Raw genomic sequence first — 18651 nt, forward strand, 5'->3', positions numbered from 1 at the left:
GCTGTCTGTTCTAGGGGTCCCATGAACTTTACCCCAGGCCATTTTATGTTTCTTCTAGCCCATTGGATTCCCCTGAAAATCATTTACTGTTCCCCTAAAACTTGTCTACATTTTCACATTCTCTCCCTTCCCTATATAAAAGAGGTACATAGACTTCTGAATCATGTTGGGCCAGTGGGTAATCACACTCCTGCGATTTCCCCTAGCTGCTATTTTCCCCTTTTATGTATTAATAAATTTACATGCCTTTCCTCTTTTTAATTTTGTTGTCTATTCATTTTGACACACCTTCAGAGGGCAGAGGAGAATTTCTCTGCAACCCTACAGTTTCTTTTATCTGTCTACCTCTGTTTCTAAAAAGTGTTTGGCATCCAGACCCAGGAGACTGATCACTATTTTCATCCAGAAAGTATCCTCGGGCAGCTGCTCACCAATGTCTGACCAGGTGATTACAAAGGCCAAGGCTGTGCCTGGAAGGTTAAAGGGTCCAGCACTGCTTGGCACGATTTGGGTCTAGTTGGCTGAGTGACTTGTCAAAGAACAAATGCCACCTACCCATTCCAAGGACATCAGGCCACTCCAAGGGTAGAAATGCAGGTCAAGCTTCACAAATAAGGCCTTTGGTCATGTGGCTTAGAATCACAGCCAGAGCCAGGCATGGTGGCACACACCTATAATCCCAGTACTTGGGAGGCTGAGACAAGAGAATCCCAGCTTTGAGGACAGCCTCTGCAACATAATGAGACTCTCAACAACCTAGGAAGATACCATTTCAAAACAGAAAATAAAAAGGATTGGGAATATAGCTTGAAGGTAGAACGCCCCTGGGTTCAATCCTCAGTACCAAAAAAAAAAAAAAGAAGAATCACAGCCAGTTCGTCTAGGTCTGACCTGACTTGCTATATATATTCCCTGAGGGAGTGGAAAGGAATTTTGAAACCAGTTTGCTTTGCAACTGGGTGGCTTAAATGGTCTAGGACTTGAGTAGGGAAATTTGCTGGCCAACCTTAGAAGCTCATGACCTTTTTTGTCTCTAAGTGACCAAATATCTTACTAAACAGCTTTCATAAGAAAACAAGTATCTTTTGTATCTTCCAAGTGGCACACAATAATTTGGGCACAGTAGACATTCAATACATTTTAGTTGAATAAATGAATGACTGGCCCTTATAAACGCTGGGAGATTTAAGTAGACAGGAGCTGCAGAATGACCTCTCCCTTCTCTACTTTTCTCACCTTCCTGGTGATTCAGTTTCCTCTTCTAACCATGCTGACCACTTCTCTATCTTTGATCTTCTTCGTCTAGTATGGGAAGTACTTGTGTATATAAATTCTTTACTAGACTGTGAGGCTTTCAGGCCTGGAGGAACTGTGTCGTCCACTCTTCTCTACCCACTGCCTAGTATAATACCTAGCACATAGTACACAGTTAATAGGTTTATGAATGTACTTACTATAGGGCAGTACCTACAGGCTGAATTTTGTCACTCCAAAAAGTCATGTGTTAAAAGTCCTAACCCCCTGCTAGTGACTGAACCCAGAGCCTCACACACACACTGAACCATTCCACTGAGATACAACCTCAGCTGGTGGAACTATATTTAGAGACAAGGCCTTTGAAAAGATGATTGAGTTAAAATGAGGTTGTAAGAGTGGATCTTAACGTAGTATAGCTGATGTCATTAGAAGGTGAGATCAGTGTAGAGACATGCACGGGCAAAGATTTCTATGAAGGCAGAGGGAGAAGACAAACATCTGTAAAGCAAGGAGAAATCAACCTGCTAAAACCTTCATCTCAGAATCCCCAGCCTCCAGCTCTTCATCGCTCACTCCACCCAGGCTGCAGGACTTTGCATGACCACCCAGCAAACCCATACAGCTTCTTAATCATCTGCTAAAACATTCTTTCCCAGTGAGATCATGTTCAAGGGTATTGGGAGTGAGAACTCCAACATCTTTTTGGGGGATACAATCGAATCCGTAACACCAGACATAAATGAGTAAAAATGCAAGATAAGGAGCAATGAATCTCTAGCTCCAGCCCTAAGTCCCTGTTTCTTGCCTTTTTTTTTTTTTTTTTTTTTTCTGAGCTTCAGCAGGATCTTCCTAAGTCTTCTTCTCTGGTGCTTAATTTACTTTGAGTTGTTTCTATTATTTTAAACGGAGACTCCTACCTATGATATAGAAGAGCTATTGTGAGTTTACAGGCCAAAAGAAAAGAAAAAAGACCCTTTAATGACTAGTCTTTTTCTATTTCCAAATCAGCCCAGTTCCTGAGACCTTTGAAAATGGTCGCCGTTCACGTTTTCATTTTCAACTCCTGTTTTCATTCACCTTTAAAATCCAATGAGAAACGTATCCCTTTTGCTTGTTCGGTAAAATTGTACCCTTCAAGGCCAACTCAGCTCACACTTTAAGTGCAAAAGGAGAAATTTTCTTTGTAACTAGCAATAGTGATTCATAGCATGCATTTTAAAAGCATCTTCCTTCCTGGGAAAACCAGTTTTAAAAGATTGATCTCACATCAGACTGAAGTCCAGAAATTATCAAGGGGCAGTTGTAGTCCTACTAAAGATAGTCATTATGGTTAAAACAAAAAAGACATGCTGAGAGAATTTCAAATAAAGAGTTATGTCAAATAAAGAGAAACAACACATTAAGCTTAATATGAGTGCTGGAGATTAAATGCAGGGTCTCTTGCTTTACACATGCTAAGCTTGCACAGAGAGAGAGAGAGAGAGAGAGAGAGAGAGAGAGAGAGAGAAGAGAAGACACACACTTTTATTATTCATTTATTTTGTGGTGCTGGGGCTCAAACCCAGGGCATTATACATGTAAGGCATATGCTCTACCTCTGAGCTGTACCCCCATCTCCCACATATTTTCCTAGGAGAAGAAGGTGTGAACAGTAAGATCTGGGTGGGGGGGTAGAATGGGCTGGGGAAGAGGAATTGGAGACAACCATGAGGGGCCCCAGGACAAAGGAAGAATAACTGAGTTATTTGTAACAATAGCCTTCCCTAAGTTATTACTTTCCCCCCCAAAGGATTGACTGATGAAATTTACTAAAATGGGAATATCATCAGTCAGTAAAGTACCAACCAAGAATGACGGCTATCAAATCATAAGTCCAAGTGCTGTCCAAAGGGCTTGTACACTCACTCAATCATTGCAACAGTCTACAGAGGTATTTGTCTTAACTTGGGTTCCACAGAAACCGACTATGAGACAAGAATTTATACACAGGGCACAAGAGATACACTCATGAAGAAGCAAAGTATGCAGGCTTGGGCAGAAAGATAATCTGCCCCCAAATTTGGTTTTATCTGAGGCCTATGTCAATCCTACAGGAAACTCTGGAGCCAAGTGGTGCCCACTGAGGCAAGAGGACTGGAGGGAAAGCCGACTGACATGAAGGACAGGCATCAGAGGGAGCACAGCTTTGCATGAGTGAGGAGCACGGGCCCCAAAGAGGGGCTATGAGCGGAGCACCGCCACATTCTTACCATTCTTGTCCACAGTTTAGAGATGAAGAAACAAGTATGGGAAAGCTAATTAACTCACCCAAACAAAGAGTCTGGTTTCCCACTTGTTTGTCTGCGATGATATAATCTAATAGGCACAGAGTATGTTCAGAAAACTGGAATAGTTTGAAGCCAGAGCACGCAAGTGTCCAGATGGAGGGCACTGATGTTCTTAAGGAAAGGATAAGCCATTCAGAACAAATGTGGGTGACTGATGGAATCACGGGAAAATAAAACTCCAAAGGTAAATTATTACAATGGAGAAATTGCCCCCTAGAAATAGAAAACTCATGTAATGACCTTAAATATTTTTCCCATTGGGAAAAAAAAAATCTGTTCCTATAAGTGTAATACTGAGGTTCACTTCAAGCAACTGTTTATTCCCATCTTAGCTCACACAGCAAGTTGATAAGCTAATTTTACCAAAGAACATTTCTTTTCTCTTTTTTTTTCTTGGTACTGGTTATTGAACCCAGGCCCCTGTGCATGCTAGGCAAGCATTCAGCTGCTGAGCTATACTCTCAGACCTTTATTTTGCTTTCATTATTTTTTTTGTATTTTTATTTATTTTACAGGGTCTTGCTAAGTTGCCCAGGCTAGCCTCTTTTTTTTTTCTTTTTTTTTTTTTTTTTTTTTTTTGTGTGTGTGTGTATGTCTGGGGATGGGACCCAAGGCATTTGACCTCCAAGCTATACCTCCTGCCCTATTTTTTTATTTATTTTTTATTTATTTTTTATTTTGGGGGGTGATACTGGGGGTAGAACCCAGAGGCTTTCTACCTCTGGGCTATACTTCCAGACCTTTTTAATATTTTATTTAGAAACAGGGTCTCACTAAGTTGCTGAGAGCCTCACTAAGTATCTGAGGCTGGCTTTGAACCTGTGCGATCCTCCTGTCTCAGCCTCCCAAGCGCGGGGATTACAAGCGTGCGCCACCACGCCCGGCTTATTCTTTATTTTGAAACAGGGTCTCACTAAGTTGCAGAGGGCCTCACTAAATAGCTGAGGCTGTCCGCGAACAATGATCCTCCCAAATGCTGGGATTACAAGGGTGTGCCAACCAACCCTGACTATCAAACTTTCATTCCTCATGTCTCAGCCTCCCAAATATTTGGAATTACAGGCATGCACTACGAAGCTCAATTGCACAAGAGCATTTCTAATTGGTGGTAATGATGCCTCAAAATAAAGTGGTTCCAAGATTGACATGATGATGCTCACTTAGAAGGTTGGGACAGGTGAATCACAGGTTTGCAGCCAGCCTCAACTACTTAATGAGGCCCTCTGCAGCTAAGTGAGTAAAAACAGGGCTGGGGGTGTAATTCAGAGGTAGAATAACCTTGGGTTCAATCCCTAGTACTGCAAACATAAAAAATAAAATAAAAAGCCAGGCATGGTGGTGCACGCCTGTACCCCCCGCACTTGGGAGGCGGAGACAGGAGGATCGCGCAGGTTCGAAGCCAGCCGCGCTGGCTTAAGAGACCCTGTTTCCAAATAAAAATATATGCCAGCCACGCTTGCTTAAGAGACCCTGTTTCCAAATAAAAATATAAAATAGGTCTGGGAGTGTAGCCCGGAGGTAGAAGAGTTTCCAGGAACCCCAGTACCACCAAAAAAAAATAATAAATTAAATAAATAAATAAAAATAAAATAAAATAAAGTGGTTCCTGATTTTGCTTTAGCTTCCCAACAGTTTGACTGTTGCATAAGACATTTTTTGTGTACATTTCTTGTGTATGTTGTGTACTTTGTTACTCTGCATCTATTCCTGAGCGTAGACCCTCCATTACTTATATGTGAGACAAAACAGATGCCGGGCATCAAAGTTGAAAGGTTAATTGCAGAAATAATTTTTCTATATCACATGCACTCTAATATTATCCTCATATGTGACCAAGAATTACAGTTTGCTTTTCTTTACTATAGTTATCTCCACTGTGTTACATATGGTGACCAGGAGGCCTGGCCAGCCTGTACTCTCTGTATGAAATAACATTCCAGTGATGTTCTCAAAATCTCCTTAGGACAACCAATTAAGCGACTGTTAAAGAATAGGGAGAGAATTCTTGGTTCCCCTAAGATGCTAATTAGTCCAGCAGCAGCTGCTTCCCTAGCCTCAGAGCTAGAATAAAGGGGAGCCTAATTGGCAATTTTTCTGGGCACAAATCTTAAAAGATTGACTCATCTACCATAACATTTGATGCCAGGCAGCCAATATGTGCCCCCATGACCTTGGGATGAATGACAACTGTCACAGCTTATCATTAATCAACAAGTCAACTCCAAAAGAAAGGGCCAGCATAGACCTCCCCTCTAGAGACCTGGGACTAGGTGGAGCTTTCAAGAGTGAGACCAGTTAAACAAGAAAAGACTGACAGTGCTAGTTCCCAGGACAAGCATTCCAGGGATAGGACATAAGGTGAATAAGCAAATTTTGGGTAGATCAATTTACCATACGCTCTTTCTACTAGGTCTTATTAAGCATTTTCTATGCATCTGGAACAGAATAATTATATTAGAATATAAAGAAAAGAAAGATAATGTTCTCCATTCAGAGAGTAGGCTGGAAATCTATTCTACCTTTCTGTCTTCAAAATACAACCTGTTCTTCAGGTTTCCACCCACCCCAAATAAGCACTAACTAGAGCTCAGAGACCTGGAGGGAAGTTGACGTACCCCAAGCTTCAGGGTTGGTCCTGACTGATGGACCCTACTGCCCCCACCACAAGCCCCACTGCCCGGAACTGGCAATGCAGTGGGCATATGGCCCAGTGTGGACCAACAGAAACGAAGAGAGGTTTACTAGGGCTTCTATAAATGAGCTCTGCCTCCCCAGACACGAGTAAGGAAGTGTCCCCACCTGGAGAAAGCAAACACCCTATGTTAGTCAGTCTTCTGCAGCCGAGACAAAATGCTGAGATAATCAACTAACTTCAAAGGAGAAGAGGCTTCTTATTCTAACTCCTGGCTTCAGAGTTTTCAGTCCATAGCTGACTGCCCCCACTGCATTTGGGCCTGTGGTGAGAAAGAGCATTGTGGAGGGGAGCGTGCAGAAGAGGAGGCTGTTCACCTCAAGGCTGCCAGAGCACAAAAAGAGAAGAAGGCCTGGGATCTCAACACCCTCTTCAAGCATATGCCCCCAATGACCTGCCTTCCTTCCCTTAGGCTCCACCTCCCGACAGTTCCAGCACCTTCCAGTAGCACCACAGGTTAGCAACCAAGCCTTTAATGCATGGCTTTGGGGGGCATTTAAGATCCAAACTGGAACAGACACCATCCCTGTGCTGATAGGGGCAAAGAGTAGGGAAAAATTTGGTTCAGTGAACTCTAGGGGCCCTGGGCCAACCACTGCTAAATATCACACTCATAGCCTTATATGAACAAATTCACTTTCTAGTTTAAGCCATTTTGTAATTTAGACTGTTCCTTGCAAACTAAAAAAAAAAAAAAAAAAAATCTAATTACTAAAAAGCTAACAGTCCAGAATTAGCTCCCCTAGAGAGACCTTTCCTACAATCAAGCCATCATATAAAATACTCGGTTGGAACTAGATCGCAAAGCTCTCAAAGATGGGACTGAGTATAATATTGCTTTGTATCTCTAGCACCCAGTGAGCACTAAATGCAGATGCTTGATGTGGTTTAGACAAATAGTATATAAAGAAGTGCTCCAGTACTAAAGCTGATATGCAAATAAAACGATAAAGAAAATAAGACACTAACACGAGCTCTTATTAATAATAGCTAACATTTATTGAGCACTTAATATGTTCTTTGTGTAATTGTATAAAATATTTGTATGTGTTAATTTATTTAATCCCTTATTTAATCCTTTATTTAATTTATTCATTATTTATAATTTATAATTTATGTATATTTATGTTATAAATTATTTATAATTTATTTATTTAATCCTTTATTTAATTTATTTAATCCTCACTGCAATAGCCAGATACTGTTATTATCCAGTTTACAGGCAGAGTTGAGGCAAAAATAGTTGCTTAGATAGATATATATATATATATACATATATATATATACATATATTATATATATGGTTTGCTGAAGATGAAAAATTTCAGCAGTCAAAAACTAATCACTAATAAAAATTAAAATCTTTAGGTCTCGTGTTTCAACCAGTAGGACTTATCTAAGCCAGTTTACAATAAGAATATTTTATCTTATAGACAGAATGAAAGGACAAAAATATAGTTTTGCCTAGTTTTTTTATAACACTTTAATGTATTTTGCTGATTTATAGATTCTTTGAAGCCTATTATATTACTGTAGTGTAAAGGTTATCAGAGAAGTACTTGATAAGCCATGCTTCTATTAATCCAATCTATTACTGTACCATCTTACTAAAGTGTACCTACTTATTAACCTAGACATACCAAGGCACGTACCTTTGATCAAAACCCCCAATATTTGAATCTACTAGGTTCTCCAGAGAAACAGAACCAATAGAATATCTAGAGATATACAAAAGGGATCTATCATGGGAACTGGTTGATGTGATTCAGAGGCTCAGAAGTCCCATGATCTGCCATCCACAATCAGGAGAGCCCACTGTGTAATTCTGTCCTGTTGACAGGGCTGATGGCATAACTCCCAGCCCCAGGCCAGACACCTGAAAACCAGGGGCCTGCTGGGAAAAGTCCCAGAGGCCAAAGGCCTGAGATCCTGAAGTTCTGATACCCAAAGGCAGAAGATGGATGCCCCAGCTCCGGAAGAGAGAGTAAACTCACCCTTTCTCTGCCTTTGTGTCCTATCTAGGCCCTCACTGGATTGGATGATATTTTGGTGAGAGAAGATCTTCTTTACTCAGTCGACTAAATCAAATCCTGATCTCTTTCATAAATGACTTTAAGAACATTCACAATCTTTTGAGCATCTTTTTTTTTTTTTTTTTTTACTGGAAACCCTTCTATATTTTTATTGGGAATCAGGGTCTCTTAAGCCAGCAAGGCTGGCTGCGAACCAGCACAATCCTCCTGCCTCCGCCTCCCAAGTGTGGGAATTACAAGCGTGCACCACCACTCTCGGCTATAGCATCCTTTACCCCAGTCCAGTAGACAGATAAAATTAACTATCACACGCTGCATGTCCTTATCTTAAAGTCAGTAAATACTAAGAGAGAGTGAGAGAATAAAGTCAGTAAATATGCAGATAGATAGTATGTACCGTTGCTTCTTTGAGTAAATAATAATGTGTTAGTCTCTTTTCTAGATGCTGAAGAAAGATAGTGAACAAAAATCCAAGGAGCTTACCTCCTAGTGAGAGGAAGAGACACTGAACAAATCATCACATAAGCAATTAGAAATTAGAGACTCTGCCTTGGATGAGAGGGAAGGGCTGAGAGGGGATAAAAGTAGTACCTAATTCAGCTTGGGTGTATGCCCAGAGAAATCCTCCTGAGGAAATAACATCAATCACCAACCTGAAAGAAAAGAGTCATCGATGTCTTATAGATGTCTTGCAATTTATCCTTACCTAGCACCCAGGCACATACTTTTATAACTATGACCCAAGTCTTTCTAGAGAAGATAATCCACTCACATTCTCAGCCTACGTGCTTTGAAGACATTTCTGGCACCCCTGGTTGCCAGGATGCAACCAAAGAGTGTGTTCATCACCCTGGGCATAGTGAGGGTTCAGCGGTCCAGGATGAGCACGTGACCTCTGCTAGCCAATCACAGCAGCAAGTGTCTGGAAAATGTTCTGCTGTTTCAACATGCCTCACTCCAAGTTGTATTCAGATACTCTTCCCCATCAAATCTGTTCTTCCAAATATAACAAATGAACCAAGACGCAGAAGAGGTGCTCGAGCAATATCTAACAAGGTAAGCCTCACAGGCATTTTACTGCCACACTCCTCAGTGGAGTAGACTTTCCCAAAACCTGTACTTGAGATACTTTGACTCCACATACGGACAAACATGTATTATTAGTAGTAATTTTCCCTGACTTTGTGTTGTAATCACAGGAATATCCATTGGCTTGATGTTTCAGACCTCTACCTGTTCCCTTGCTCACTCCCACCCAGTTGTAAGAGAAAGCTAAATAAAGTTTCTTTTCCTCCCAGCCATTTGGAACCTCTCTCCTTCAGTGAAGATACTTCTGCAGTGTTCTCGGCCGTGAGGCAAATTTGGGGGCCACACTGTATGGAAGGAATGGGTAGGAATGTCTGTCCACTCTTAAGAATCCATAATTTCCCAGCACCTAAGCTACATCCTTCAGTACAACTTTCATTAGTAATGAGGTTGATCTTTTGAGCTCCATCTTCCTGATTCTGCTCTATCTTTCAGGTGGTGGACTTGAATAGTTAAGGGGCATGCATAAAGTAGCATTTCTTGAAGCCCCTTAAACACTTGAAATTCAAAAGCCATGAACAAAATGACATTTCTTGAGTCCCCTCAAATTTTAATACTTATGTATTAGTCTTAATGAGTACTGAAGAACCTGATCAATTAATTAAGCATGACAACCCCACAGATACTGTAGCTTAATATGAAGCTAATTCTTTTAAGCTAAATTCTTAATATTGAAGATGCCAAACTATTGATAAAACAATAACAAAGGTAGTATAAAATTATGACTTTAGAAAATACGGCAAAATATGATAAATTAAATGGATGAAAGAAATTTGGGGGTTACTACACCAATAAGGAGACTGTGATAGAAGGTATGCCCTGGCTCCATCTAGGAGTTTCCTCATGTAATAAAGGCTTGTCAATTCAGGAGAAAGGTTTATAAGTTGATGAAACCCTACACCACTCCTCGGTATCTTTCCAAAAGAATTAGGATACTATACTGGCAGGTGCATATCCATGTTTATAGGAGCACAATTCACAATAGCCAAGTTATAGAATCAACCAAGATGTCCATTGGCAGATGCATAGATAGAGAAAAATGTAATACACACACACACACACACACACACACACACACACACACACAATCACACAATGGAGTTTTACTCAGCCATAAAGAAGAACAAATTATGTTCCTTGGAGGAAAAATGATGTAACTAGGAAATATCATGCTAAATGAGATCAGTCAGACATAGAAAATCAAGGGTCATGAGTTGTTAGTTTTTTTGTTTGTTTGTTTGGTGGTATTGGGCGTGAAACCCAGGGGCATTCTACCTCTGGGCTATACTCCCAGACCTATTTTTTTTTTATATTTTGTTTGGAAACAGGGTCTTACTAAGTTGCTGAGAGCCTCACTCAGTAGCTGAGGCTGGCTCTGAACCTGTGCGATCCTCCTGTCTCAGCCTCCCAAGCCCGGAGATTATAAGTGTGTGCCACCACGCCCAGAGAGTTGTTAGGTTCTTTCATATGTGAAAACTAGAGAGAAAATAGAACAGAAAAGTATGGAACATTGTAAGTTAAATTGGAAACACAGTGTAAAATAATAGCCTTTAAAAATATTTTTTTGCAGGGTGTGGTGGTACATGCCTGTAATCCCAGTACTTGATAGGTTGAGACAAGAGAATCTCAAGTTCAAAGACAGCCTCAGCAAGTGGTGAGACTCCTGTTTCCAAATAAGAAATGACATTGGGCTGGGGATATAACTGGAAGGTAGAATGCTTCAGGGCTCAATCCCTAGTACCCCCCAAAAAAAATCTTTTTTTTTTTTTTTCTTAGCTCTGAGTAACCCAACAGCAATCAGTGTCAATGCACTCTGGCACAAAGCACATTCTAGTGCATTCCCATAGTCTAATTCTGGGCCTTTTAAAATATTTTCTTCTAAAAGAAAGCAGGATCCTTTGGAGGATAGCTAATTCCATGGCTCAGGACAGAAAAAAAATAAAATAAAACTTTTCTCCACCATCCTTTTGTTGCTGAAAGGCAAGAATGTTTAGGATCACTGGGAAAAGGCTAAGAGGACCAACATAGAAGGTACCCAGTGACTATAGACCAATGAGTGTTGCTTGGTTGGTTGGTTGGTTGGTTGGTATTGGGGATTAAACCCAGGGAAGTTCTACCTCTGAGCTATACTCCTAGCCTTTTTTTTTTTTTTTTTTGAAATAGGATCTTGCTAAGATGCTAAGGGGTCTTGCTAAATTGGTAACGCTGGCCTTGGATCTGTGATCCTCCTGTCTCAGCCTCCCAAGTACTAGGATTGTAGGCATGTGCCACCACACCCAGTGTGAGAAATGTTTTAAAATAATTTTTTATTGTAAATGAAGCTCAAATAACAAGTTACATCTATGCCCAGGCCAAAAAATAGAACTCCTGGGAAAGCTGAGACAGAAGAATCACAGGTTTGAGGATAGTCTCAGCAAATAGTGAGATGCTCAGCAGACCCTGAAACAGGAAGACACCGTTTCAAAACAAAAAATAAAATAGTCCTGGTGATGTGGCTTGCAAGTAGAATGTCCCTGCATTCAATCCCCAGTACAAAACAAACAAAAAACACCTCTGCCACCCACCCCTATAACCTTCCATGAGCCTCATTCTAATCATAACTCCTTCCCTCTCTGCATGTATTCACCTTATAACAATAACTTCTGTGGGGTGAGGTGGCACACATTTGTAATCCCAACATTCGGGAGGCGGCAACTGGAGGCTCACGATTCTTGGACAGCCTCAGCTACTTAGTGAGGCCCTTCACAACTCAATGAGACCCTGTTTCAAAAATAAAAGGGACTAGCTGGGCATGGTGGCGCACGCTTGTAATCCCAGCGCTTGGGAGTCTGAGACAGGAGGATTGCACAGGTTCAAAGACAGCCTCAGCTACTTAGTGAGGCTCTCAGCAACTTAGTGAGACCCTGTTTCCAAATAAAGTATAAAATAGGTCTGGGAGTATAGCCTGGAGGTAGAAAAGCCCCTGGGTTTCATCCCCAGTACCACAAAAAAACAATAACTTTATTTTATTGATTTATCACTCAAATGTGTACTCTATAGCTTTGTCTTGCCCTTTATTTTTTTTTATTTTTTTTTATTTATTATTTTTTTTAGTGGTACTGGAAGTGGAACTCAGGAGCTTTTCTACTTCCGGGCTATGCTCCCAGACCTATTTTATACTCTATTTGGAAATAGGGTCTCACTAGATTGCTGAGAGCCTCACTAAGTAGCTGAGGCTGACTTTTAACCTGTGCGATCCTCCTGTCTCAACCTCCCGAGTGCTGGGATTACAAGCGTGCACCACCACACACGGCTTTTGTCTTGCCCGTTTTTAAAAAGACAGTATGTTGAACCAGGCATGGTGGTGCACGCTTGTAATCCCAGCACTTGGGCAGCCAAGACTGGAAGATTGTGGTTCACAGTCAGCCTCAGCTACTTAGTGATGCCCTTTGCAACTCAGTGAGACCCTGTTTCAAAATAAAGAATAAAAATTAGGGTTGAGGGTGTAGCTCAGAGGTAGAATGCCCCTGGGTTCCATTCCCAGTACCACACACACACACACACACACACAAAAAAAAGATATGCCTCTCAAGATAAAGTTATAACTTGGGTATTAAAACCATAATCTGGGCTCTGTCGCAGCAGGGCATGGGACAACAAGAGGAAATAAATGATTTTGAGACTTTATTCCTGGTCTCGAAGAGGTAATAGGGGAGAAGGCAAGAGAGCCAAACTCCCCATGTGAAACTCAGCTCTTCCTTTTATTACAGGTTTACAGCATTAAGGTTGGGTCATCAAATCATTAATTGCCTCTGGCTGAGGAGTAGAGCGCTGGTTAGGAATACTTTCCAAGATAAGTTGTTATCTGGCTGTTTTGCAGAGGTTGCTGTCTTCAGCTCCCTCCTTAGGGTGGTCTTCCACCCTTAAGCAAAGCAAGCAAAAGGTGCAGTAAAACAGAAGGACAAAACCTAAATAGTGAAGGGGCATCAAGGACACTGTCTTCAGTTCCCTCCAGAGACGCAGGCTTCTGCCAAAGCAGGCAAGGAGCTGGATATCCTTAATATTTTTTAGGTTTAGAACAGTTTCCCACATTTCCCCCTTTTTGCTTTTGTAGATGATATAGCTTCATGAAGGCCACAATTTTTTCTCTTGTCTTGTGGTGATGTTGAATCACGCCTTGGAGCCTCCTGATTACTATAAGAAGAATGAGTGGTATTAATATAGCAAATCCTATCAGTGTCCAAATGCATACATTGAGTCCAGAAAAATCTTGTTTAAATTTTTAATCCACTGGGAAGATTCCTCTAACACATTAGTTTGAGTTTTTAGTTGTATCATAATTATTTGATTTTTTTAATTTTTGTGATACCATAACAGAGTCACTAATAGTATGTGTAAGAGTCATGGCCATACTAATTAGTAGACCATACTAATAGAATGTGTAAGACAATGGCCAGGTGATGAACTTTTTTTAAACACAATTTCAGAGGTAGATTCTATGTTGCTAAATTTAAACCCTAGAAGTGGCAGAGCACCTACCTCACCTGTGCAAGGCCCTGCGTTCCGTACCCAGTAAAACACACACACACACACACACACACACACACACACACACACACACACACACAGAGTAAACCCTAGGCATGAGATAATGCCTGAGTTAGTCTAACTAGAATTACAGATATTCTATAACTGTAGAACAGCTTTCTAGAAAAGGGTGGTGTGGGTTTGAATCACCATGGGAGAAGCAATCAAGTCTGACCAAGAATTAAGCAGTCGATGCACCACGGTCTGCAATCTAAGCTGTTCCGATAAGATAATTTTTTTCTTTTGATGGCTAAAACTTTTGTGACCCCAGAAATGAAAAATAATAATAATAATAATACCAAAACCCTGAGGATATATCAAAATGAGCATAGAAAAAGAAGCATAGAAATACAAAATGCATCCAATCCCTGATACTGACCTTTTCAAGTAGACTTAAATGGAACTATAGTCGTAAATTTTGTAATCTTTGTTTTTATGTTGGTGAGTTAAAATTTCAAAGCATTTAATAATGGTTAGATATTCTAAACATGTAATGAGAGTTAGCTTAAATTATTTAAGATGACCGACTTAAAGAATTTGTAATCAATGTTACCGGGCCCCAAGAAAAATTGGCTTTCAGTTTGGGGTATCAGATTCATGAACTTAATAAATTGAACACCAAACAAAGAATAAGTGATTATGAGTGTTATTCTCCATATTAAAAAAATAAAAGTCTGCCAGGCGTGGTGGTACATGCTTATAATCTCAGCATTTGGGAGGCTGAGACAGGAGAATTGCTTGGGTTTGAAGCCAGCCTCAGCTATTTAGTAAGGCCATTTGCAACTCATTGAGACCCTGTTTCAAAATAAAGAATAAAAAAATAGGGCTGAGGGTGAAGCTCAAAGGTAGAAAGCCCTAGTTCCATCCCTAGTACCACCAAAAAAAAAAAGTCTAAGTCCAACATCTTAAAAGGCTCAATCGACAAAGACCTAGATAGAAGTTGGTCTTACTTTACATTAGTTATCTATTCCTATGTGAAATATCATGCCAAAACGTATCTTTTTAAAGCAATGTTTACCATCCCACCATTTATTATCTGGGCCTGACTCAGGTGAGCGGTTCTAGCTCCAGGTCTCCCACAGGCTGCAGCCAAGGTTGCGGTCACCTTAAGCTCAACGGGAAGGAGCCCCTTCCAGGTTCAGTCCTGTGGCCACTGGCAGGATGCAGGTCCTGGCAGGTTGCGGAATGGGGGCCTCAGCTTCTTCAGCGGCCCTTGGCTGGAGGCCACCGTCTGCTCCTTGCCGTTTGGACCTCTCCAAAAGGCAGCTGAGACCACTGCACCTGGCTTCAGCACATGAACAAGCAAGGAAAAACAAGGAGAGAGCTGTCCTCTCATGACCTAATCTCAGACATCCCATCTGTTTGTCTTACCCTATTGTTAGAAGTAAGCCACTAGGTCCAGTCCACACTCAGAGGGAGGCCTTTATATAAGGGCAGGAAACTCAGGAGGGAGATCCTGGGAACTGTTTTAGAAGCTATCACCTTTCAAAGTTTTCTAAAGACATTGGGCCATAAGACAACACACTGAAGGCCCAGTGGGTGAAAGCAAGTATCGTGTCTCTAAAAACAAATAAATAACCAAATATTGATTGAACACCTATGTGCCAGCCCCTGTGGTAAGATCTTGGCGACACAGAGAAGAGCGGGGCCCAGTTCCTGTGTATAAGAAGCTCACAGATGAGCCGGGTGTGGTGGTGCATGCTTGTAATCCCAGTATTTGGGAGGCTGAGACAGGAGGATCAAAGTTCACAGACAACCTCAGCTACTTAGTGAGGCCCTGTGCAACTCAGTGAGATCCTGTTTCAAAATAAAGAATAAAAATATAGGGCTGGAGGTGTAACTCGGAGGTAGAATGCCCTTGGTTTCCATCCCCAGTACCAAAAAAAAAAAAAAAAGAAAAGAAAAGAAAAGAAAAAAGCTCACAGCTGAACGAAGGAGTCTAACACCTTAAAGAGAGCTAACCCTCTACTCTTTCTCTCCTGGCACCTCTCACTTTATTTTGCAAGTATTCATTTACATCTCTGGCTGTCTGTGAAACTATGATATCCTTGAGGAAAGATACTAGGTTTCTTTCATATTCAGGGCCACTTGTGTCTTGCACATGACAGAATACCTAGCAAGCCTCCAAAGAGTATGTAACACTCTGAATATAAAACAAGCAGGCCCCAACTAGAATGGCAGCCACTCAAAACACAAACGACAACAAATGCTGGCGAGGATGTGGAGAAGAGGGAACTCTAAAACATTGTTGGTGGGATTGCAAATTAGTGCAAGCACTTTGGAAAACAGTATGGAGAATCCTCAGAAGAATGGGAACAAATCTACCATTCGATCCAGCAATACCACTGTTGGGTATCTACCCAAAAGAAAAGAAACCAAACTACCAAACTAATGCGTGTGTATCTATGTTCATAGCTGCACAATTCACCATAGCCAAACTGTGGAACCAGCCAAGATGTCCAAAACAGATGAATGGATTACAAAACTGTGGGATATATACACAATGGAATTTTACTCAGCCATTAAAAAAAACACAATTGCAGCATTTACAGGGAAATGGATGGATCTTGAGGACATTATGCTAAGCGAGATTAGTTAGTCACAAAAAGTAAGGAATCGGATGCTTTCCCTAATATGTGAAAGCTAAGGTGAAAGGGGTCATAGGACGAACTCCAGGTGAAAAAGGAGATCCTATAGAGGAGCAAATAAGGCAACCTAAATGTGGGGATGGGAGGGGGGAGAGAAGGAAACTTTTTAAAGCGCACGATGTACTAATTCATATCATATCAACCACTAAGCCAAGCATGGGAGGGAGGGGTGGGGAGGGAGTGAGGTGGGGACTGGGTGGGGGCTGGCTGGGTGATGTGTGCGTTTATGTCTACACAAGTTTTTGGCTTCATCATGATGTATAAATACAATGCACCAATAAAAAATAATAAAATAAAATAAGCACGCAAGGCCAAGTGCTTATAAGTCACTTGTACTTTAGCATAAATTAATAGTCCCGATCTTTGAGAAATAATTATTGATAGGGGAAGAAGTGCTTGGGAGCTGGATAAAAGTGATACTAAGGAGACTGTTCAAGACGAAACTTGTGTTAGAGGAAATAAGCACTAACTCCAGGTTTGTCAAAGCTGGGCTTAACCGCCTGTTTCTCTATCCCAAGTTTCAAGCAGCAAGGAAGCTCCACTGTAGTATGGTTTCAGGGCTTTTCTTCTCTGGGTTTCCTGTGTTTTTTAACACAGGCAGTAATTATATGCCATAATTTTGACACTGACATAACTCCAATTTCTCTCTCACGTAATTGCATGAATGTGAACTCTCTATAATTACTATGTTTAATTAGAAAATGAGGAGATGCAACTAATGAGGACAGGTGATTAGAAACAACTGCAAATGTTTCTCTCAAATTTACTTTTAGCACAAAAATTCACTCCGATTAAGCGCTAGTGAAGCGCAGACATTTTTTCTTAGAAATGTCACCAGCCCTCATTCAAATGAATGTATTACTGAGTGATTCATATTTGTAGGAGACTTAGAAAAAGAAAATATTATCTTCCCCATGACATAAGTAATTGATGTTTGGGGCCAGTTTAATTTGGAAAGGTAAATTATGGGTCACAAAGTTAATGCTGAGTAGTCTTCAAAAGTGTTTAATTGTGCAACTCACTCTTCACTGTAGATCTTACCTGAAAGCCACACACACACACACACACACACACACACACACACACTAAAAAAAAAAAACAAAAAACCTAGAGTGGCTGTAGAACAAGCGTTTAAGGCCTGTGGACTCCATCTGCCTTCTTGCCCCACAGAACCTGTTCAAGCAGCAGAGAGGCATACTTGTTGCCATTTCAAACCAAGAGTATCTTTCAAGAAGGGTAGGCCTGAAAATGGACTTCCCCTGGCTTTATAGATCTTTGTGTGAAAGGTGTAGATAGGCCTTGATGCTGGGCCTCAGCTGGGAGCAGGGGCCAAAGACATGAGCCATTCTGCCAACAGAATAAGGGTGCAGTAAACTAAGATGAGGGGCAGAGAAGGAAGGAGGAACCAGCAGGATGGCTCCAGTGGATGCCCAGTCAGCAGAGTCTGAAAGGCAGCCTGTTCCTGTGATGTGATGTCAGCCCCCGGACTATGCTCCCTTCCCCAGCAGGCTGCCTCCACAGACCCTAGGAAGGCCAGGTGCCTGTGAGCATCACAAAGCGCCCACTGTGTAGTCTGGGCGGGTGACGCATGGGAAGAAGCAGCCTGTGTGGACCAAGAGGCATCACTAAGCTGAATGAATTTCATTGTTGAGAAGATTCAAGGCGTTGGAAAGTGTAAAGTGCTGAGAGCAGGGTCCTACACACAGTAAGGCTGCTGTGTGCTTGTTAAATAAATGTGCCAGGCGTGGTGGCGCACGCTTGTAATCCCAGTACTTGGGAGGCTAAGACTGCACAGGTTCGAAGCCAGCCTCAGCTACTTAGTGAGGCTCTCAGCACCTAAGTGAGACCCTGTCATAACATAGCCCAGAAGTAGAAGGCCCCTGGGTTCCATCCCCAGTGCCATAAAAAAAAAAAAAAAAAGTAAATGCATTCTGTACACAACCACCAAACTAGGCCTGACTAGCCAAGCAGAGGAAACAAAGTCATCAGACTGAGAAAATCCCACCCTGGAGTGGCGGGTCTCCTCTCAACACAGCAACCGC

This window comes from Muscardinus avellanarius (genome assembly GCF_963383645.1).
Source record: "Muscardinus avellanarius genome assembly, chromosome: 1".
NCBI lineage: Eukaryota > Metazoa > Chordata > Mammalia > Rodentia > Gliridae > Muscardinus > Muscardinus avellanarius.